Source organism: Oryza sativa, chromosome 3, assembly GCF_034140825.1.
Source record: "Oryza sativa Japonica Group chromosome 3, ASM3414082v1".
NCBI lineage: Eukaryota > Viridiplantae > Streptophyta > Magnoliopsida > Poales > Poaceae > Oryza > Oryza sativa.
Window position 1 is genome coordinate 22,832,077 of NC_089037.1, and position 22,657 is coordinate 22,854,733.

General features: G+C 53.6%; 1 long non-coding RNA gene across 1 annotated transcript; it reads left to right on the forward strand.

Moving 5' to 3' along the window:
* The first annotated feature begins 12,498 nt into the window (after window positions 1-12,498).
* Window positions 12,499-15,007, forward strand: LOC136355810 (uncharacterized). The gene is made up of 4 exons (XR_010740268.1): window positions 12,499-12,774; window positions 13,094-13,159; window positions 14,229-14,347; window positions 14,482-15,007. It is a non-coding gene; the product is annotated as an uncharacterized lncRNA (long non-coding RNA).
* Window positions 15,008-22,657: the final 7,650 nt, after the last annotated feature.

Here is a 22,657-nt window from a genome sequence, read left to right on the forward strand (position 1 = left end):
CAGGCCCCCCTTTGCCGGTTCGGCCGGGGGCCCTGGGTGAGATTCTAAGCTCTCGGTGTGTGGAAGGTTCGCGAGAATGGAAACACACAAGACACGGGCGATGTATACAGGTTCGGGCCGCTGAGAAGCGTAATACCCTACTCCTGTGTTTTGGTGGATCTATGTATGAAGAAGCTACAAAAGAGCTGGAGAACCAGAGAGCTCTTACTCTCTCCCTCTCTGATCGTTCTGGATCCCTTCCAAACAAAATCTCCCCCTTCTAAGTGGGCAAGGTCCTCCTTTTATACCTCAAGGGGATACCACATGCACCATCTCTCTCTTTTTTGTGGGGACTTATCCTATCTTTTCATAAACAGACGGAGACTTGTATGGTTGCCGTCCGAATGACCTTCTGATGGGACGGCCCATACCTACCTCCACTTCCGCCGGAAGCAGGCGCGACGTGGGAACATGGCTGTCTGCTGACGACATGACCAGTGTCAGACCGGTCACAAATCAGTCATTCTTGTCCACCACGCGTCAGTTTATCAATCTGCATGTTCGCCCCTCTTCATACAATGTCTTGCTTGTAATGGTTAGGATGAAGCCTGGTATATATCTGACCGGGACCAACGTGCCATCTCCAGGAGCTAACACGCCGGCTCCGGCTAGGGACGAGTGCTTGGAGGCTCTCATCCTGACGGGATGGGGCGAGGCGTGCGTCAGACCGCCTGTCGTCACCTAACCCACGATCTGATCGGTCTGTGACTGGTCACAGACCGGATAAACGAGTGCGCTGCACTGCGTTACATGCGGCGTGACGCGCTCGTCCAAACCGCAATAAATGTGGTTAGGTGAGCCCCGCTATGCTCACCTACCCCATATACGCGGCGCAAAACCCACAAGGGGTCGGGGCGCCTCGGCCCTCGGGGCCGAGACGGGAGCGGTCCGACCCCTCGGGGAGACAAAGAGAAGGGCGGCCGTATCACCCTCGGGCCCGACCCCCCCCCCCCCGAGGGGGTTAGGCCACGTGGGTGATCGTGTCTGCCTCAAGTCTCTAAGTCATGATACTCCCGGTCCCATGTCACCGACAGTAGCCCCCGGCGTTATGCCAGGGCGATCGCCCTCCTCGAGGGAAGCGGTCGGGCGTGACGCCACTTCCTAAGGCCTGGTGACAGGTGGGGCCGGTCTAAAAATCGGGACAAGCCGGTTCGTTTTTCTTGGAGATATGGTGATGGCGCTTCGGTCGGCGAGCGTAATTAATGCGCGCACGAGATGTTCCATCTCGACTGCCACAGCCGCATATCCACCTCATGCACCGCAAACGGGCGAATGGGATTAGTGGAAGCGTGGGCGCGAGAAACGAGGGGGCAAGATAGTGGGCGCGAGAAATGAGGAGCCGGGCACAGCGTTGGCAAGGGTATAAAGTCGCCGAGGAAGAGATTTGCTTCCTTCCTCTCGCCATTATTCCCCTTGTCTTCGCCGCTTGCGCCCTAACTCCTTGTTTCCTGTGCCCTACCTTCGCCACACGCGCTCGCTCTCAAACATCTCTTCTTCCGGCGTCATGGCACGGGGCTCCGCTCCGCTTGACGGTAGCGTGCTGCCGCCTTCCCGCATCGTGAACGAGAGACAGGCCGGGCTGCCGCGCCGCTTCATGCCGGAATCTGCCACCGGCCGGGAGATAGTCTCGCTGGGCGAGGGATGCCCGGCGCCACGCTACCCGGGGCGGTCCGTCTTCTTCCTCCCTTTTGCTATGGCAGGGCTGGTTCCGCCATTTTCTTCTTTCTTCATGGATGTTCTGGAGTTTTACGATCTCCAGATGGCGCACCTCACCCCCAACGCGGTAATGACATTGGCCATCTTCGCGCACCTGTGCGAGATGTTCATCGGGGTGCGCTTATCCCTTCGGCTGTTCCGGTGGTTCTTCACCGTACAGCCGGTGTCGCCGCCGTCGGTGGTCGGTGGTTGCTACCTCCAGCCGCGGGCGCCGGTGCTGAACCGCTACATTCCCTGCGTCCTCCGCAAGAAGTGGGATGACTGGAAGAGCGACTGGTTCTACACCCCCCTCGCCGACGAAGCGCGCCTCCGACTTCCGAGCCAGCCTCCAGCGCAGGCCTCCAACTGGCGGGCGCCGGTAGATCTGGGAGATGGCTACGACGCCGTCCTCGACCGCCTGGCGGGCCTGCGATCCCAGGGGCTCATAGGGGCCATGGTGTTCGGCGACTATCTTCGTCGCCGGATCGCGCCACTCCAGCAGCGCGCCCGGGGCGCCTGGGAGTACACCGGGTCCGAGGACTGTATGAGGACCCACCAGGGGGTCAGATGGGACTGGGCTCCTGAGGACTTCAAGATAGTGGTCCAACGGGTGCTGAATCTCAGCTCCGTGGAGGCATCTCTCATTCCTCAAGGAGTCCTCCCCCTCTGCAGCGATCCAGACCGCGCCTCCATCCTGACCATCATGCAGGCGGTCGGGGCGTCGGAGGAGTGGGCTCCTCGAGGCCACGATGGCGTGGGCGGGAGCCGCAGGGGGGAACAATCTACCCCGGGAGGGGGTCGTGCTTCCGGGCCCCGCGACGGGGGCCCGGGGAGCGGCCGCCCTGCCGACGCCCGGGGGAAGAGGAAGGAGGAAGGAACCCCTCCCCCATCTCCTCCCCGAGGGGGCGGGGCGGCGCGTGCCAGCAGCAGGCGCCCGGAGGGGGCCACGCCGACGTCGCAGCCCGAGGGGGAGCGGAAGAAGAAACGGCTCCGCAAGATGGGGGGGGACAGAACCATCCCGGGGAAACCTCATTTCCCCTCTAAGGTGGTCGTTTAACCGACCCCCTCGCAGGTTCGTCCCACTCCCATCGTGGCCGTATTCATTCTCTCAATGCGAGTTTTCACTCATCCATCTTGTTTGTCTTCTGGTCTTTCTTCTGTTTCAGCGAGATCCCGTCGCGTCCCTCCTGCCATTCCAAGTCCGGCCAGTCTGAGGCCGAGGACTCGACGACCACAGAGGCCCGGAGGCGGGAATCTGACCGGCGAGAAGCCGCGGATCGCCTTCGGGAAGCCGAGGAGGCCGCTCGGGAGGCCGCCCGGGCTCGCCAGACCGAGGAAGCCGCTCGGGAGGAGGCCGGACTCCGCCAGGCCGAGGCGACGACATCCTCCGAGGCGACCCGTGAAACTGACTGGCAAGAGGCCGTGGATCGCCTTCGAGAAGCCGAGGAAGCTGCCCAGGTGGCCGTCCGAGCTCGCCAAGCTGAAGAAGCCGCTCGGGAGGAGGCCAGACTTCGCCAGGCCGAGGCGACGACGACTTCCGAGGCAACTCGCGACGAGGCCGCGGGCGCATCGCTTGGGCCCACTCCCTCGTGCGACGCTCAGGACAAACCAGGTCCGGGGGACATCCCCGGGTCCGGCACGTCCATCGGCGGGCCAAGCCGCGCGGCATCCTCTTCGAGGCGGCTCTTCCCCACGCCTTCCGTTGCTCCACTGAGCACAGAACCCCTTCTACAGGCCTTGGCCGTCGCAAACACCACGGTGTTGGACGGGTTAAGTGCCCAGGTGGAGGCCCTGCAAGCAGAGCGGGCGGAGCTCGACGCCGCATGGGCGCGTGTCGAAGAGGGGCGACGCTCGGTGGAGGCCATGGTGGAGGTGGGCCGCAAGGCACACCGCCGGCACGTCTCAGAGCTCGAAGCCCGTCGGAAGGTGCTGGGGGAGATCGCCAAGGAGGTGGAGGAGGAGCGGGGGACTGCCCTCATCGCCACCACCGTGATGAACGAGGCGCAGGACACCCTCCGCCTTCAATACGGGAGCTGGGAGGCGGAGCTAGGGAAGAAGCTCGACGCCGCCCGGGGGGTCCTTGACGCTGCCGCTGCCCGAGAACAGCGGGCGGCGGAGACCGAGGTGGCATCCCGGCGGCGCGAAGAAGCCCTTGAGGCCCGTGCCATGGCGCTGGAAGAGCGTGCCTGCGCCGTGGAGAGGGACCTGGCGGATCGCGAGGCCGCCGTTGCCATCCGGGAGGCAACACTGACTGCGCACGAGGCCGCCTGTGCCGAAGAGGAGTCCGCGCTCCGCCTCCGCGAGGACGCGCTCACCGAGCGGGAGCGAGCTCTCGAGGAGGCCGAGGCCGCGGCGCAACGGCTGGCGGACGGTCTGTCCCTCCGCGAGGCAGCGTGGGAGGAGCAGGCGCGCCGTAATCTGGAAGGTGCCCGCGCCGAGAGGGCCACGCTGAACTAGCGGGCCGCTGAGCTCGAGGCGCGGGAGAAGGAGCTGGACGCGAGGGCGCGCAGCGGCGGGGCGGCCGCGGGCGAAAGCGACTTAACCGCCCGCCTCACAGCTGCCGAACACACCATCGCCGATCTGCAGGGCGCGCTAGACTCGTCCGCCGGGGAGGTCGAGGCCCTCCGCTTGGCAGGCGAGGTAGGGCCCGGCATGCTTCGGGACGCCGTCTCCCGTCTAGACTGCGCCGGCCGGCAGGCGGGCCTCTGGGGCGGGCGGACTGCGAAGTATGCCGCCAACCAGGGGGGCCTCGCCCAGCGCCTCTCGGAGATAGCCGGGACTCTCCAACGGCTCCCCGAGGAGCTCGAGAGGACGATTAAGTCATCCTCGAGGGACCTCGCCCGAGGAGTGGTGGAGCTCGTACTGGCGAGTTACCAAGCCAGGGATCCCGACTTCTCCCCATGGACGGCGCTGGACGAGTTCCCTCCCGGGACCGAGGACGGTGCGCGCGCGCAGGTCCGGGACGCCGCCGACCATATCGTCCACAGCTTCGAGGGTTCGGCCCCTCGGCTCGCGTTCGCCCTCAACTCCGACGAGGAGGACGATGACGGCGGAGTGGGCGACAGTGGCGACGAGGCTGGCGGCCCGGGTGCATTGGAGTGAGCCCCCAGGCCCCCGCCAATCTTTAAATAGTTTCTTCTTTTCTTCTTCCGAGGCCTTCGGGCCCCCTTCTTGTATAGACTAATTTAATCTGCAATCAAATAAAGAGGAAATTTTTTGTGTCAATTCTATTTGTTGTGTGTATGAGACGAGGATGTCTGTGCCACGGTCCTTTTGTGTCTTGGCTTGAACAAGGGCTCGTGCCCAGGTCCTAGTCCTCAAATGGCTCGGGTCGGGGCTAGTGCCTGGGGAGATCCACATGTCGAGACTGGCCAGGCCGGGAGCGTGGTGACCGAGGGTTATGGGTGACCCGATTGTGGGTTTTTGTCGATTCCCCCCCGGAGTTCACCACGCCCCGGGGCACGGCTCGGTTCTGGGCCCCGTTTGGCGATTTTAGCCGACCCGAGCCCCCGAGGGCAGGATTGAACACGAGTGACCTATTTCAAGTCAAGATCCTTCAAAAGGAAACAACAGCACAGATACAGCCTTTAGGAAATCGAAAATGCTTTTATTGAAATACAGATATAAGAGAAATAAGAATATGCATATGTGGTAGCCCCCGGCCAACCCTGCACGCCCGAGGGGGGTGCGGGGTTGGCCCGAGCCCGAAACCTGACACCCGATCCCCCTTTAGGGGTAGAAGCGACGAAGGTGTTCGATGTTCCACGGGTTAGGCAGCTCTGTGCCGTCGCCCGTGGCCAGCCGAACGGAGCCCGGCCGGGGGACGCCGATCACTCGATACGGACCCTCCCACATTGGTGAGAGCTTGCTCAATCCAGCACGCGTTTGGACGCGGCGTAGGACGAGGTCGTCGACGCAGAGTGATCGGGCCCGGACATGGCGCTGATGGTAGCGCCACAGGCTCTGCTGGTAGCGCGCGGCTCGGAGGGCCGCGCGCCGCCTTCGCTCTTCCAAGTAGTCGAGGTCATCTCTGCGAAGCTGATCTTGATCAGCCTCGCAGTACATGGTGGCCCGAGGGGACCTCAGGGTGAGCTCGGATGGGAGAACCGCTTCCGCGCCGTAGACGAGGAAGAAAGGCGTTTCCCCGGTTGCTCGGCTTGGCGTGGTTCGGTTCGCCCAGAGCACCGCTGGCAACTCCTCGATCCACGAATCGCCGTGCTTCTTGAGGATGTTGAAGGTCTTGGTTTTAAGGCCTCTGAGGATTTCCGCATTGGCGCGCTCCACTTGGCCGTTGCTTCTGGGGTGGGCAGGTGAGGCGAAGCAAAGCTTGATGCCCATGTCTTCGCAGTAATCGCCGAAAAGTTCACTAGTGAATTGGGTGCCGTTATCCGTAATAATACGGTTAGGCACTCCAAACCGGGCTGTGATGCCCTTAATGAATTTAAGTGCGGAGTGCTTATCGATCTTGACGACCGGATAAGCCTCGGGCCACTTAGTGAACTTGTCGATCGTGACATACAGATACTCAAACCCGCCCGGGGCCCGCCTAAAAGGTCCCAGGATATCGAGCCCCCAGACAGCAAATGGCCATGAAAGTGGTATGATCTGCAGGGCCTGGGCCGGCTGATGGATTTGCTTGGCGTGGAATTGACATGCTCTGCATCGCCAGACCAGGTCGACCGCATCATTGAGAGCTGTCGGCCAATAGAAACCTTGTCGAAAGGCTTTGCCAACCAAGGTGCGCGAGGCGGAGTGGGGAGAGCTGAGATACGCCTTCAACTGAGTGAGGGCACGTTCAGCTTCCTCCGTCCAAGTAAACGGCCCGGAGCGTTTGAGGAGCTTAAATAAGGGTAGCGCCTTCTCTCCCAGCCTCGATATGAACCGACTTAGGGCGGCCATGCAACCGGTGACGCATTGCACATCCCTAAGCTTGCTGGGGGGGCGCATCCGCTCTATAGCTCGTATCTTCTCGGGGTTGGCCTTGATGCCTCGGGCAAAGACCAAAATCCCGAGAAGCTTGCCCGCAGGTACACCGAACACGCACTTATCGGGGTTCAGTTTTATGCGGGCGGAGCGGAGACTCTCAAAAGTTTCCGCTAGATCCGAGAGTAAGGTCTCTTGGTTGCGCGTCTTTACAACCAAGTCATCGACATGAGCCTCAACATTACGTCCTATTTGGCTACCCAAAGAAATTCGAGTAGTACGTTGAAAAGTAGGACCTGCATTCTTTAACCCAAAGGGCATTGTCGTATAACAATAAGTTCCTATGGGGGTAATGAATGCAGTTTTTTCCTCATCCTCCCTAGCCATGCGAATCTGATGGTAACCAGAGTATGCATCTAGAAAACACAAAAGGTCGCACCCCGCTGTGGAGTCGACAATCTGATCTATGCGAGGCAGGGGGTAAGGGTCCTTAGGACATGCCTTGTTAAGGTCGGTGTAGTCGATGCACATCCGAAGCTTGCCGTTCGCCTTGGGAACGACCACCGGGTTCGCCAGCCACTCCGGATGGATGACCTCGCGGATGAATCCGGCCTCCAGAAGTCGCGCCACCTCCTCGCGGATGAAGGCTTGACGTTCCGGGGCCTGCCGCCGTACTTTCTGCCGGACCGGCCTTGCGCCCGACCGCACGGCGAGACGGTGCTCAATCACCTCCCTGGGGACCCCAGGCATATCCGCCGGTCTCCATGCGAAGACGTCAGCGTTTGCCCGCAGGAAAGAGACGAGCGCGTCTTCCTATTTGTCGTCCAGAAGACCACCGATCCGTGTGGTCTTGGACGGGCCGTCGCCCAGGGCAACCTCCTTGACCGGGACCTCGTCGCATGTGACTATCCGCTGCCTCGGGGCGGCGGAGGCGGAGGTGCCAAGCCTCTCGTCGCCTCCCTCGGGCTTGGACGCGGCGGTGAGGTGGTCCGCGCGCTGCTCCATACAAGCAAGCGCGACTTTGAGGTCGCCATGGACAAAGATGGGGCCCCCGGGGCCCGGCATCTTCATCTGGAGGTAGGCGTAATGGACCGCCGCCATGAACTTCACCAACGCGGGCCTCCCTAGGACCGCGTTGTAGGGCAGACTGAGGTCCGCCACATCAAAGTTCACCCGTTCCGTGCGGAAGTTGGCGGATCCACCGAAGGTGACCGGGAGGTCGATATGACCTAGCGGCCAAGTGTGACCCGGCGTCACACCGATAATCGGCTGGGACGGCCGGAGCACCATCCCCGGGGCCTTGATAGTGTTAAAGGCTGCGGGGAAAAGGATGTTGAGGGCTGCTCCCCCATCAATGAGGACACGCCCCAGCTTCACGTTGCAAACAGTGGGGGAAACCACCATTGTGATCTGTCCTCCCCGGGCAACGCACGGTGGGTGGTCGGTCTGGTCGAAGGTGAGGGCAACCTCCGACCACCGCGCCCGGCGCGTCGCCTCATGAGTAGGGGCCGCGGCCAGAAGCTCTCGCTTCATGGCCTTGAGGCTCCGGCGAGAAACGTGAGCACACACTCCCCCATCGACAGTGGCAATGGTGGCCCCAGGCTCTTGGAAACCTAGGTCATCATCGCCGTCATCGATGTCCTCGGCGGGGGCCTTCTGCTTGGCCTCACTTCGCCGATTGCCGGAAGGAACCGCCGGGGACTTGCCCTCTCGGCGCTCCTCCCTCCTCTCCTCCTCCCACTTCCTCGTCCGCTCAGCCAAACTTTTGACTGCGCGGCAGTCCGCGAGGTCGTGAAGGGAGGTGTTGTGGACGATGCACCACTTGCCGGTTGGGCGCTCCCCACTGGGAGCGCCGGCCTCCTTCTTTTTGTCGCTCGCAGGCCTCCCCTTTCGGGTGGCCCGCGAAGCGCCCTCGACGGCGAGGACATGACCCTCGTCGTCGGAATGGGCTGACCTCTTCTTCCTCCTCCTGTCACGCCGCCCTGTCCGAGCAGCAGATCCGGGGGCGGCCGAAGCTGCCACACCGGAACCGGAGGGGTTCCAGGTCCATGCCTCTTCCTTACGAGCCACTCGGTCCGCGAGCTGAAAAAGCTCCGCGGTAGTCTGGGGCTCTTTGGAGGCGATCTTTTCGAGCATGCGGTTGTGCCGCACACCCCCCTGAACGCGTAGATCACCGCGTGTGCAGGGATGCATGGTATGGTGTTGCGGACTTGACAGAACCACTGAATGTATGAGCGAAGTGACTCATCATCCCTTCGCTGGACTGCATGTAAGTCCGCTTCTTCACCTGGGCGCGGATATGTGCCTTGAAAGTTCATGGTGAACTGTTGGCACAAATCCTCCCAAGAGTGGACGGACGCGGGTGGCAAGTTCATTAGCCAACCCCGTGCCTGTCCCTTCAGGGCCATGGGAAAGAAATTCGCCATGACCCTGTCGTCACCCCCGGCGGCCTCGATCCCGGTCGTGTAGACCTGGAGAAACTCAGCGGGGTTGACGCTCCCGTCATATTTTTCGGCGATGGTGGGCCGGAACCTTGGGGGCCAACGGACGTTCCGAAGGCTCGCCACAAAGGCTCTACAGCCAACACCACCAACCGGGGGCACGGAGGGCTGATCCCCGCGTCCGTGTTGATGTGACACTCCGGACGAGGAGGCGCCCTCCGTTGCGTGGGCAGCACGTCGGCCATTACGCCGGCGCTCGATACTGATGCGGGCATCCGGCCCCCCACGCAGATCTTCCTGGGTCGGAGGCGCTGACGAAGGAGTGGCGGCCGAATGGCGAGCAACCACCGCCGCTCGCCGCGCCCTCCGCCTTGACGACACGGAGCCGGTGGTAGCAGCTCCAGAGGTCTTGGTGGCGGAGGACTGCCCACCAGCACCTAGGCGCTGCCGTGCCGTCATGACCAAGTTGGCCACGTCGTCCAGCCAACATTGGGCTGGAGACTCCGGGTCAGGGACAACGGGCGGGTGACGTAGGAGCGCGCCCGCAGCTTGGAGTGCGCCCTGGGGCGTGCTGCCGTCGCCATAGACGAGGAGGCGACGCTCCCCATCTCGGCGCCCTCCTCCATCACCCGTGGATGTCGAAGTCGCGGATCCTTCGACCCTCTCGAGCGCCTCCTCCCGCCTAGGACTTTGGCGTGGAGGGGGCGGTGGAGTACGAGCTCGACGGCGTGGGTTTGGCTCCCCGTCGTCACCGCTAACACTCGGAGAGAGGTTGTGCGCCTTTGCTTGTTCAGCCATTGGGTTGAACAGGAAAAGCTTGGCGCACACGAAAGAGTGCGAGAGCTTAGAAGAACACACGCAGAACCCCCTACCTGGCGCGCCAGATGACGGAGCGTGGGGCTCCTCACCGGGAGACCGCGCAGGCCCCCCTTTGCCGGTTCGGCCGGGGGCCCTGGGTGAGATTCTAAGCTCTCGGTGTGTGGAAGGTTCGCGAGAATGGAAACACACAAGACACGGGCGATGTATACAGGTTCGGGCCGCTGAGAAGCGTAATACCCTACTCCTGTGTTTTGGTGGATCTATGTATGAAGAAGCTACAAAAGAGCTGGAGAACCAGAGAGCTCTTACTCTCTCCCTCTCTGATCGTTCTGGATCCCTTCCAAACAAAATCTCCCCCTTCTAAGTGGGCAAGGTCCTCCTTTTATACCTCAAGGGGATACCACATGCACCATCTCTCTCTTTTTTGTGGGGACTTATCCTATCTTTTCATAAACAGACGGAGACTTGTATGGTTGCCGTCCGAATGACCTTCTGATGGGACGGCCCATACCTACCTCCACTTCCGCCGGAAGCAGGCGCGACGTGGGAACATGGCTGTCTGCTGACGACATGACCAGTGTCAGACCGGTCACAAATCGGTCATTCTTGTCCACCACGCGTCAGTTTATCAATCTGCATGTTCGCCCCTCTTCATACAATGTCTTGCTTGTAATGGTTAGGATGAAGCCTGGTATATATCTGACCGGGACCAACGTGCCATCTCCAGGAGCTAACACGTCGGCTCCGGCTAGGGACGAGTGCTTGGAGGCTCTCATCCTGACGGGATGGGGCGAGGCGTGCGTCAGACCGCCTGTCGCCACCTAACCCACGATCTGATCGGTCTGTGACTGGTCACAGACCGGATAAATGAGTGCGCTGCACTGCGTTACATGCGGCGTGACGCGCTCGTCCAAACCGCAATAAATGTGGTTAGGTGAGCCCCGCTATGCTCACCTACCCCTTATACGCGGCGCAAAACCCACAAGGGGTCGGGGCGCCTCGGCCCTCGGGGCCGAGACGGGAGCGGTCCGACCCCTCGGGGAGACAAAGAGAAGGGCGGCCGTATCACCCTCGGGCCCGACCCCCCCCCCCCCGAGGGGGTTAGGCCACGTGGGTGATCGTGTCTGCCTCAAGTCTCTAAGTCATGATACTCCCGGTCCCATGTCACCGACACACACCTACATGCACACACGTCCGTGGACGACGAACGGCCGACGATGAGCTTCGGTCATGGACGACGAAGGAAGGGCCGACGACAAGGTTCGGCCGTGGACGATGAACCGGCCGACGAAGCCGTTCGGCCGAGGACGTCTTCGCTCGTGGACGACGAAAGGCCGATGACGAAGCCGCATGTGGACGACTGCGAGAGAGAGAGAGAGAGATGGCGGCAGCGGCTGTGGAGCGGCCGGCGGCGGTGGAGAGGTCGGCGGCGCGGTGGAGGGGCCGGGGGGGAAGCAGCCGGCAGCGGTGGACGGTGGCGGCGGTGGAGCGCTAGCGCGCGAGCTTGCGCGCGGTGGAGAGGTCGGCGGCAGCGGCGGAGCGGTGGAGCGGCGCCAGAGCGGTGGAGCGGCGGCAGAGGGGCGCGGTCGGTGGAGCTCGGCGGTGGAGCGGCCGGCGACGGCGAAGCGGGCGGCGGCGGGAGCGGCCTGGCGGCGGGGGAGCTGGATCGATGGCCGGCGGCGGGGTTGTCACATACTGATTTTCGTTTTAGGATTTATAAATTATGTAATAAATTATTATTTAGAATTTATATTAAATGTTCATTAATTTACAAGTGAAGTTAGATGTGGGAAATAAAATTTCCTAAATATAAAGCATGGCTGGATTTAATTTTTATTAAATTCTCCATGGTTAATTATACTCTCTGGAATTTTCTCGGATTTTTCGGAGCTCAATTCCTAATTTTAATCATACAAAGAACATTTCAGTAATTACCCACATATTAAATTAATAATTAAATGGTCTGATTATAACCTTGTTAAGTACTTTGAGTGTCCAAGTATTTTCAGGATTTCTCTTGAAATTATTTGAGCATTGGAAGTATTTTTAACAATTCAAAGGTCATTTTAGTGATTAATTTAATTGGAAAAGTAATTAAAATCCTTTCCTTAGCTTTGGGCTTAATTTGGCCCACCTCTCTCTCCCTTAGCCCGATCCAGCGCCTCCCCTCTTCTCTGCGCAAGTCTGTTTGATGTCCCTCTCTCTCAGCCGGCCCAAGCAAGAAAAAAGGAAGCCCAGGAGAAGTCTGTTTTACATCCCCTCGCTACAGTACCTTCTTCTTCCTCCAGCCGGCCGGCTGCCAAGCCCGAGCCGCCGCCTCTCTCCGCCAAATCCGCCTCAATCGGTCGCCCTTGAGTCCGATTGCTTGAGGGAAAATCATCTCCTCCTTATCCTCTTCCTTTCCCCTAAGATTTCGGAGATCAATTTTGCCCGGATAAACCACATCGAATTCGTTTTGAGTTTATCTCTCCAAACTAACCCTAGTTTTTCCCGGCTTGATTTCTCGCGGTTGGAGTCCGATCTCTTCAATCCAAGCCTATAAATAGCATCCCCTTGGCGTCCTCTTTCGTTTGCCCCAACTCCCGAGTTCCCTCGTCGCTCGTAGCGCCGCCGCCGCATCGTCTTAGTCGCCGCCGCCGCCGACCGTCGTGCAGCCGCGTCGCGCCGCCGCCAGCGCCGTCGCCGACGCCTCTTTTCGCCGCCGTTGGGTGCGAACGGAGGAGGAGCATCCCGGCCGCCCCTTCGCAGCCGCCGAAGACCGCCGGAGCGCCGCCGTCGACGTTGACCCGAGCCGCGCCGCCTTAGGACCTCGCCGCCGGCCGCCGTTCATCGTCGTCCGTCGTAGTTTCTTGCACCGGTGAGTTCGCGTCGTCGTCCTCTACGCGTAGACGTCCTCCGTTAGCCCGGCCGAGCTCTCTATTGCCGGTGGTCGTGTGGAGCAGTGCCATGGCCGGCGATGATGTCAGCGATGACGTCATATTCCCTTTTTTTAGTTTTCTTTATTAGATGCAAATCGATTAACTTCGGAAATTCATAACTAAATCATCGTAACTCGGATTCGAGTGGTTCAAGTTGCTAAATTCATCTAAAATCGAGATCTACCTGTTAAAAATATCCACATGTACTGTTTATGCTTGTTTTTGTGCTGTTTTGTTGATTTCGTTCATTTGCTTTAGTTTCCGACGTTCCGGAGGAGAGCGTTTTCGTTGAGGAAGGTTCGGAAGCCTTTGCGGAAGCTCAAGGCAAGTCACACAGATCCCAAACAACCCTTTGAGCATGTTGAACCCGTTTAAAACTAATGTTTTATTTCAACTTATGCATTATTTTCGAATGTCATCGGGTGGTGAGTCTTTCCCAATTAATTAATGGCCGAAGATAACTTTATTTTCCTATGGGTTATAATTTGATTAGCTAGAACCTTATATATTGGTTTGGTTCAGCTAAATGCTATATAATGGGATGAATCATATTATATTATTAATTATGGTTATATTTAATGGTAGCTCACGATGGTTAATCGTGTTATGTTAATATTAGATAATTAAAACTGGATTAAGGTGGGTTGTGAGCACATGGTTTTGAAGGTCGTGCTCATGATAATTAAGGACCGGTTCACGAGCTACTGTTGTGAAACATTAACCGTGCTAACCACAAGCCAGCGTGGGCAACGGCTTTACCTTTTATATAACATGGTTCATTATGGGGTGCCAGACTGAGAAGCGGCGAGAAGTCCGTGGGGATCGCTGGGGAGTCCATGCCTCTAGTTATATTTATAGAGGGGGTGATTATGATCCAGGAATGGTGCACTGTGGTGAGTTGTATTGTGCAAAGGGTATTGTCACGATTTCCCCCTTTGCAGTGCTGTGGTGGTACTTCGGGGCATGGCAACATGTGTGGAATCGTGTCTTGTGGGTACAGCGGTACATCTCTGGCCAGAGTAAAACTATTCGAATAGCCGTGCCCGCGGTCATGGGCGGGTTGAGCAATGTTTTTCGTAATTAGTCTCACACCTCTCACAAATAATTATTGATGCAATAACTGGTAATAATTTGTTTAGCTTAGATCTGTACAGCCGGGTATGGTTGTTCAGGATGGTTGAGCCTGAGCAGCATGGGTGTGCTGTTCAGTGTTGATTAAAATTTTTGATTAATTACTCTACTGTTTCACTACTCTTAAATCTTTACTAAATGCTGCTTTCGCAAATGAGACTATATTATGCCATCCTTTGGTATCCTTGTGCACTTGCATATTTGCTGTGTGGCTTGTTAAGTATGTCATATGCTCATTCTTGCAATAATCAATCAACCTCAGTTGCAGAAAAAGGATCCAGAAAGAGAAGACGTTTGGCTTATACCCCAGTTGAGCTGTCTGTGGGAGTGGAGCTGAAGCCATCGCTAGACCGTTATTCCGCTGCTGTTTTCTTTTCTTTTGTAAGTATGTAACGTTATTATTATGATGGATTTGTATATTAAATTGTCAGTTTGTGTACCTCGGCTGATTTCTGGACGAGGATTTTATGCACAAATAAGTTCGGAAATCACTAGTGAATTTCCGGGCGTGACAGGGGTAGAGCGCGCGGCCGGCGCGAGCTCGAAGGCCGGCGGCGCGTGGAGGACGACGGTCGTCGGCAGAGGAGGACGATGGTCGGAGGGTGAAGGTCACAAGCAGGCGGCGGCGGAGGACGGCGGAGGCGTGCGGTGGCGAAAAAATTTGGCACCTTACAGCGCCAAAATTTCTAGGGTTGCCGTTTGAACTTAGAAATTTTGGTGCGGCGGGCTTGCCCTTATATAGGGAAACGATCTTCGCAAGCGGGCGGTCCACCTGTGAAGATCATTTTTACTATCGGTCGGCCTGCGAAGATGTAGACCCTACTCGGCATAATAATCTTCGCAGGCGGACAGATTTTTGCAGAACTGACCCTTTCTATTTCATAATTATTTTAAAATCATTTCTATGATTTGAAAATGTCTACAATAGTTGTAATAAAAATGGTAATTGTACATACAAATAGATAAACCTTAGTATTACTACTTTTCAAATGTAAATATTACTTAAATGTTTCAAACTTTTTAAAATAAGTTTTCAAACAATGGTTAGTGAACATAACAAAATGCTACTAAATTTTTAAACCTCTTTTAAAAAATTTTAAAAAATAAAAAACTATAAATGTTACCTTACAAATGGTAATTGCACATAAAATTAATACAAACTAATATGCAAAATGTTGCGTGCAATTGTTCATCAATTTGCGATATGATCACACATCACCTTACATACCACCATTACATAACTACTAATTTCTTAGATGCTTACATGCGACTCAACAATCTTTACCCTTTAACATTTTTTTCCCACACCGTCCGTGCGCATGTAAGGCTTCACGATCTTCTGAGTAGATGTCTCGACATTCTTAATCTTCTGTACAAACTGACTATAAAGTGGCATACTATCGTATTGATTGTAATCTTCGACATCTTCAACCCCATCCACTCCCAATATCTTTTGTTTCCCGGGTAGCACTATATCTTTCTTCAAATTTGATGGGTCTTTCACGTAAAACACTTGTGCCACGCGATTGGCGAGTACCCAAGGGTCATCCTTGTGACCCACACTCGCCAGGTCAACAATAGTAAGACCGAACTTATCAACATTGACCCCGTTTGGGTATTTTACCCACTGGCACTTAAATATGGGGAATTGCACTGTGTGCCCATAGTCGATTTCCCATATTTCTTCAATAAACCCGAAGTATGATTGTTTTTCCTCGGCTTCATCAATTGCCTCCACACGGACACCGCTGTTTTGCGTACAGATCTTATTATCTCGGGCTCTTGTACTAAACGAGTATCCATTAATGTCATATCCCTGCCAAGAATTTACTGTAGTTGATGGACCACAAGCCAACCGCTTCATAGTTATTTCATCAGTAGTTTGTCCCTCAGGTAAGTCTAGGTCTCGCAACCAATCTATGAAGAGACGCTTGTGTTCTTTCATTATCCACTCGGTGGTGTGACCCTTATTGTTAGCTCGTATTAGTTCGATATGTTGATCGATGTACGGCTCAACGATAGCAAACTGATGAAGCACGCTGAAGTGAGCTTCTTGGAATGATTTGTGATCATAGGTGACGAATCTCTTCTTTCCTATCGTTCCCCTGCCACTCAATCTACCCTCGTGTCGGGGCACAGGTACTCCAATTGCATATCCATCTTTGAGGTAATCGATACAGCACTGGACAACCTCTTCAGTACTATAACCCTCAACCATTGATCCCTCTGGATGTGCACGATTTCGGACGTAACCCTTCAAAACTGTCATGTAACGCTCGTATGACCACATTTGATGGAGGTACAATGGGCCAAGCGCAACCATCTGCGGCACTATGTGAAAAATGAGGTGCTCCATCGTATCAAAAAGTGACGGAGGGAAACACATCTCAAGTTGGCACTGTGTCTCATGTGCGAATGTACGAAGATTTCGTAACTCTTCAAGACTAATGACCTTCTATGACACTGCGTTGCAAAAGTAGCACAACCTTGTGATAGCAACCTTTAAATGCTCCGGTTTTATGGCCCTTATTGCCATTGCAAGAAACACGGTGAGCAAGACATGACAATCATGTGAATTATAACCAGATACCGATAAATCTTTCATTGAAACTAGTCGACTGATGTTTGATGAGAAACCTATGGGCACTCTGACATCACGGAGTGAGTTGCAAAATGACTTCTCTCCTCAGGTGTCAGTGTGAAACAGACTGGTGGAAGATATACTTTGCCATTCTTTTCTCCTTCTTGAGGGTGTAACTCTTCCCTGATTTCCATCTCGACTAGGTCCATCCTTGATTGCAGACCATCTTTAGTCTTGTTCAGCATGTCCGACAATGTTCCAACTATGTTTTCAAATACATTCTTCTCTAGATACATGACGTCTATGGCATGCCGAACCTCCAGATCTTTTCAGTATGGGAGGTACTTAAAAAATATGGAATGCTTCTTGAATGGGGGAGGGAGTTTATCATCTGGCTTCGAACTATCATCTTGCTTCTTACTATCCCCTTGTTTCGTATTCTTCTCGGGTTTCTTGCGCTTTGTCCCCTTTGATGGTTTCTTAGTCACTTTTCCAAACTCGCAAACAATTTTCTCTATCATTGCACACACCTTTTCTCCCGATGTTGGTTTTGGTGTAGGATCAGTCTCTTCAGTGCCATCGAACTCCGCCTTCATCTTGCGGTACTTGTGATTTGTGCATAGGAACCGCCGGTGCCGCATGTACACAAGCTTGTTGGAACCCGGGAGATACCTATAGTACGTTCCATTCAAGCAGATCATAAATCCTGTTTTACCTTTAATTTGACCTGAAACTGAAAACATTGCTGGATAATCGTTAATGGTCACGAACATGATGGCCTTCACTGTGAAGTATTCCCTTAAGTACTCGTCCCACACTTTCAATCCCTCTTTCCATAAATCAGCCATATCTTCTAATAATAGTTCAAGAAATACGTCAATATCAATACCAGGCTGACGAGGTCCCTGTATGAGGATACAGAGTAGTACGTATTTTCGCTTTTAACAAAGCCAGGTAGGAAGATTATACATGGTGAGAAGCACTGGCCAAGTACTATGTGAGCTGCTTATATCTCCAAAAGGATTAACTCCATCAGTACTCATGGCAAATCTAATGTTCCGTGGGTCTTTAGCAAACTCTCTATACTGAGCATCAAAGTTTATCCACTAACGAGCATCTGCCGGGTGTCGAATCATCCCATCCTTCTTGCGCCCTTCTTCGTGCCAGCGCATTAGTTCCGCATCTCATGGGTTAGAGTATACCCGTTTAATACGGTCTTTGACAGGAAGGTACTACATCACAAGCTGCGAGATTTTTCTTTGTCTTCCCTCAGTTGTGTCAGACGGTTCTAGGCCAGTATTGCTATTCGATTTGTACCGGCTAGCACCGCATGTTGGACATTCATCTAAAGAAGCGTACTCTTTCCTGTACACTATGCAGTGATTTACGCACGCATGAATCTTTTCCACACCAAGTGAATGGATGGTAGTGAGTTAGACCTCGGGAGCATTTTCTGCAGAAGTTCTAACAGACTGTCGAAACTGGTATTAGACCATCCATGTCTCGCCTTTAACCTCATAAGTTCAAGAACTGACCGTAGTGTTGTGAACTCACTGTCACAGCCCTTCGACTCATCGTACAAAACTTCCTTAGCTTCCTGTAAAGCTTCAAAGTTATTTAAACCTCTAGCTGACCCCATCAGCACCTCGGGTTCTGCATGACGTAACATTTCCTCTAGGTCGATTTTGTCCTCAACAAAACCATCGTCATGCACCATGTCTTCAACTTGTATCGGATCTACATTTTCAGGCCCGTCCACTTGTTCTTCGCCATGACGTGTCCATATTTCGTACTTGTCCATAAATCCACGAGTTACTAAGTGCTCCTTCACTTTAAAAGCATCATCGAAGTCCCAGGCTATTTTATTCTTACAGTCAGCACATGGACAAATTATCTTCCTCATATTATACTTCTCAGCGTGTGCCTTGGCAATACCAATAAATTTAGACACTTCATTTCTATATGGAGACAAAAACCTCGGCCAATGATACATCCATTCCTAACTTTCCATATCTCTAAAAAAATGCACATAAAATATTTGCACAATTAATACCAAATTTGTAGGGTTTATTGAAAAAACTTATCGCTATTCAAAACTAATTAACAAAAGGTTAATTGTAAATTAATAAAAAAACAAAGTTTATTTCAATTTTTTTTACACAGACATGCCAAATTAGTACATTAGGAAAAGCTAACAAAATCATATCATCGGCATATTACAAAATACTATAACTATTTTTTGATTGCACCGAATAAATAGACATTAAAAATTTTATTCTCTCTCTATATATGACAAGATCTAGATCTAGATCTAGAACTAAGAGGTGGATGTGATAACAAAAATAAAAAAATGAGAATTTATGTTACCACATTAAACCACTACAACAAGAGGCATCAAGTATTACACATACATCTAACATCAACATATCAAAAGAAATAAAATTAAAAAACATGGAGCTCTTCCTTCACAATTTTGCATGCATAAATCCATCACAAATTAAGGTCTAAAAGCTTAAAAAATTACATACCTAGTGTGGAAATGAGTAGATCTAAGCACCGTAGAAAAATCCCCCGAAGATTTGAAGTTCAAAACCTCCCCCCTATATTTAAGTCACTTTAGGAGAGAGAAACTTCGGGGAGAATGAACAGGGCTCGGGGAGGAAGAAGACTATATAGGGGCATCTTTTCAGGCGGGCCATATAAGCGGCGCCTGCGAAGATTGATCTTTGCAGACGGACCATATAAGCGTCGCCTGCGAAGATCGATTTTCGCAGGCGCACGACGTCTGCCGCCTGTGAAGATCGATCTTCGCAGGCGACGCTTATTTGGTCCGCTTGCAAAGATCAATCTTCGCAGGCGGACCGCCCCCTCTACCCCGGGTACTTTTTTTGTCGGCGGGGTTTTGGCTCCGAATAACATACCCGCCTGCAAAAATAGATCCCCTACGACGCCGAAAATGAGTTTTCTAGTAGTGTATGGGAACGCAGGAGAAGCTAGATAGGGCCTACAGGCCTGGCCGGTGGACTTTGTTGTTTTGGAGGTGCTTATTAACACTACGACAAAATAACACATCAGTGTCCCCCATCATCAGTGCCTATTAGAGAAAACCTGACACTAAAAGATGGTTTTCCATCCGCCTTGCGCTTGCCTTGTACGTCCATCCCCTCTTCCTCCGCCGTCGTCGCCTCCCTCCCCGCTAGAACAAAACTCCTCCGATTTTCTATAGCCAACTCCTCCGATCCGACACTCAATGCAACTCGATCGATCTCCGAATCCGATTCATAGTACAACAGCAAGTTTGGAGGACGAGGGAAAGCGGGTGGTCACCGTTCTCGCCGCTCGCCGGGGTCTATCCCAACCGCTGGCCATGGATGGCGGCGTGGTGGGGATTGGAGTGGAGACTGCTGGACTGGTCGGCTCCTCTGGCCTTTAAAGCCGATTCCCCTATGGGCCTAGACTTCATCTTCAGGAATAAGTCTACATTGCCTCCCTCAACTCTTGCCCCCGATCGTGTCACCTCCCTCAGCCGCAATACCGTTATAACCCCTCCTCCATCACCACCCAGTCCGGCCACCGAGCACCAACCCAGTCCGAGTCCGGGACTGTTGTTGCTGACGTGGGACGTATCACCTAACGAACCCAAGCTGGCCCCAATGAGCACCAACCCAGTTCGGCCAGCCGCGCCACTGAAGAATCAACCGCCATCTCTGCCGGTCATCGCCGCTGCGTGGTCGTACAGGGCAGCGAGCTCGGCGCCCTCGATGGGAAGCAAGCCGTGCCCCCCTCCCCCGCGGCCGCCATCGGGTTTAAGCCCAATCCGGATATGGTGACCATTTTTATAGTCACATATTATACTCCCTCCGTTTTGAAATGTTTGACACCGTTGATTTTTTTAAGTATATTTGACCGTTCGTCTTATTCAATTTTTTTTTTGAAATATGTAAAATTATATGCCTACATAAAAATATATTTAACAATGAATCAAATAATAGGAAAAGAATTAATAATTACTTAAATTTTTTGAATAAGACGAACAGTCAAACATGTTTAAAAAAGTCAACGGCGTCAAACATTTCGAAACGGAGGGAGTATATTTTTAGTTTTGAACTATGAATAATTTTCAAAATATTTGCTTTATTGCACCTTGTTCAGTTAATCCCTCTCATAAAAGAGTTAAGAGATATTTTAAAATGATTTATTCCACACCTATTATAACGTGGAATTATGCTCCTCAATCTTTTTCAAACCCACTAGTTTGATTGTTAACCGAACAAGACTTCATAAATATGAACCGTAGGTTATAGGCATAGATTAATCTTAGAAACTAATATAATAAAATTATAAATTTGTTGATATTTTTATATAGAAAATAATTGTTAAAGTTTCCTTTTTAAAACATGTTCTTATCTGAAATAACGAGTATTATTAAGGGAGTAATATTTTTCTGATGGAAATATCTCTACCAAATAATAGCCATTTTAGTGCAAAGAGGCGCTCCTAATTTTAGGAATAGAGTAGCCACAGATGTTGGTCACCTTACTAATCATGAGAAAATTGCAAAATTCTCAAATGATTATTTTGCTGATAATGATCCATATTTGATGCTTTGGTTTCATATTTAACTCCAAAAGACAAATTATTCTGTTTAGAATAAGCATCCACAAAAATCGGCCCCTTACACCATGAAGTCAAGTCAGGCATGGGCTTTGGCCCAGACAAGTCAAGAAAAAGGTCCACTAGTCTCTGGCCCAAATGAAGAAAATACTGTGGAATAAGTTCACTTTGGGTTCCTCTATTTGTCGCCCAGTCTGATTTTCGTCCCTTGACCACAAAACCAGTCCCCCAACTTTTGAAAACCGGACAAACGAGGTCCCTCGGTGGTTTTGAAGGCGGTTTTGGCTGACATGGCGCCTACGTGGCTTGTTTGACTAGGTCTCCGTCCCACGTGGCATTGACGTGGCGTTTACGTGGCAATTCAACCCAAAAAATAAATAAACCTTGTGGGACCCACATGTCAGTTTCACACAGAAATTATAAAAAAGGTGGGGTCCACGTGAGCCCCACATGTCAGTTTCACACCGTCTTTAGGGACATCTGGTGGGCCCCACGCTGGCCTTCACGGACAAGCAGCTCCTCGTCATCCAGGACATCGCGGCGGTGCTCTTCCCGGCCACCGAGCGCGTCCTCGGCAGGGCCGACGACCTCGTCCTCCTCATCGAGTCCCTGCCCGGCAAGCTCACGACGCGATCGACGGCCTCGAGGCCTTCGTCGCCGGCGCCGTGGGGCACCCGCTGGGGCACGGCGGTGGTGGCCGGCGAGCACGGGGGAGCTCCCCATCCCATCCACTGTCTTCCTCTTCGCCTAGCTCGCCCTCCGCTGCTCTGCCCGCGGCCGCGCTCGCCCTCCGCTGCTTTGCCCACTGCTGCGCTCGCCCGCCGCCGCTCCTCCGCCACGCTCGCATACTTTGTGTTAGTGGCTGGTTGCAGGAAGCAGGTAAATTAGCTAGCTAACAACGCTAATGTGCTAAGCAAGCTAATGAATTAAATATGACTCATGCATGAGTCATGCATGTAATGGCATATATACATGTGAGTGTGCTAAGCCATATACACATGCTTGGCTAATATATACGTCTGCATGTTGTTGGCGGCAAACCAATAAGAAGCTAGCTAGAAGCTATAGCTGGTCGTCTCCATGCATGCATATATATGCTCGTACGAAGACGCATATGCATGCGGCCGTCTATACCCGATGTATATGCGTATGAGCTACTCCTATGGGCTCGGAAGGAACTCAAGAACTTGGAGGTCGTCACGGCGGATGACGGCGGCGGTGGCGGTGGCAACACCGTTACCGTGCATGGCGACAAGGCTCCCGTTGACGGCAAAGGAGAGGCAGCGAGTCCGGCGAAACGCGCCGACGTATCAGGTGGCCAAGAATGCGGCGTGGTCTGCGTGGAGGATGTACAGCGAGTGGAGACGCCAGCTGCAGAGATCACGAATGCCATGAAGGACACGGAGATCGTGAAGAATAAGGACCAGGAGAGAGGAGGCAGCAAGAGGGAAGAAGAGGAGACCGTCGCAATGGCCGGCACGGGGAGCAGGGAGGAA